The 751-nt window shown below is 33.4% G+C and overlaps 1 non-coding gene across 1 annotated transcript; it reads right to left on the reverse strand.

Annotated features, from left to right (window-relative positions):
* Window positions 1-271: 271 nt before the first annotated feature.
* LOC123388137 lies at window positions 272-378 on the reverse strand. The gene has a single exon (XR_006602696.1). It is a non-coding gene; the product is annotated as a U6 spliceosomal RNA (small nuclear RNA).
* Between the last annotated feature and the right edge of the window lie 373 nt (window positions 379-751).

The following is a 751-nucleotide window of genomic DNA, read 5'->3' on the forward strand; positions in this document are numbered from 1 at the left end:
CAGAAACAAGACAAGTGTGTCCACTTTCACTACTCTCATTTGACATAGTACTGGATGTCCTAGCCAGAGAAACAAGGAGCACACAGAAATAAAAGACTCCAAAAAAAAAAAAAAAAAGGAAGAAGTAAAATTTTCTTTTTTTGGATAACATGAATTTACATGTAAAAATCCTAAAATCTTCACAAAAAAAATTTGAATAAGCAAATTTAGTAAAGCCGCCAAATACAAGATCAATATATAAAAGACAAGAATTTTGTTTTGTTTTGTTTTGTTTAATATGGAATGCTTCCCAGTTTTTCATGTCATCTTTGTTCAGTGATCATGCTAATCTTCTCTGCATCATTCCAATTTTAGTATATGTGCTGCCAAAGTAAGCACAAGACAGGAGCATTTAACACTCTAATGATCAACTATCTGAAAAAATAAAGAAAACAATCTAATTCACAATAGCATCAAAAATAATAAAATACTTAGGAAAAAAATTTAACTAAGATGAAAGATCTGTACCCCATAAACTATGACATTGATAAAGAAATTGAAGGAGACACAAATAGAAAGGTAGCCCATATTTATGAATGGTAAGAATTAACATTGTTAAAATGTTCATACTACTGAAAACCATCTGTAAATTCAATTCCTATCAAAAATCCAATGTTAGGGGCGCCTGGGTGGCTCAGTGGGTTAAGCCGCTGCCTTCAGCTCAGGTCATGATGCTAGGGTCCTGGGATCGAGCCCTGCATCAGGCTCTCTG

This window comes from Mustela putorius, unplaced genomic scaffold (assembly GCF_011764305.1).
Source record: "Mustela putorius furo isolate JIRA1106 unplaced genomic scaffold, ASM1176430v1.1 tig00003875_pilon_pilon_pilon, whole genome shotgun sequence".
NCBI lineage: Eukaryota > Metazoa > Chordata > Mammalia > Carnivora > Mustelidae > Mustela > Mustela putorius.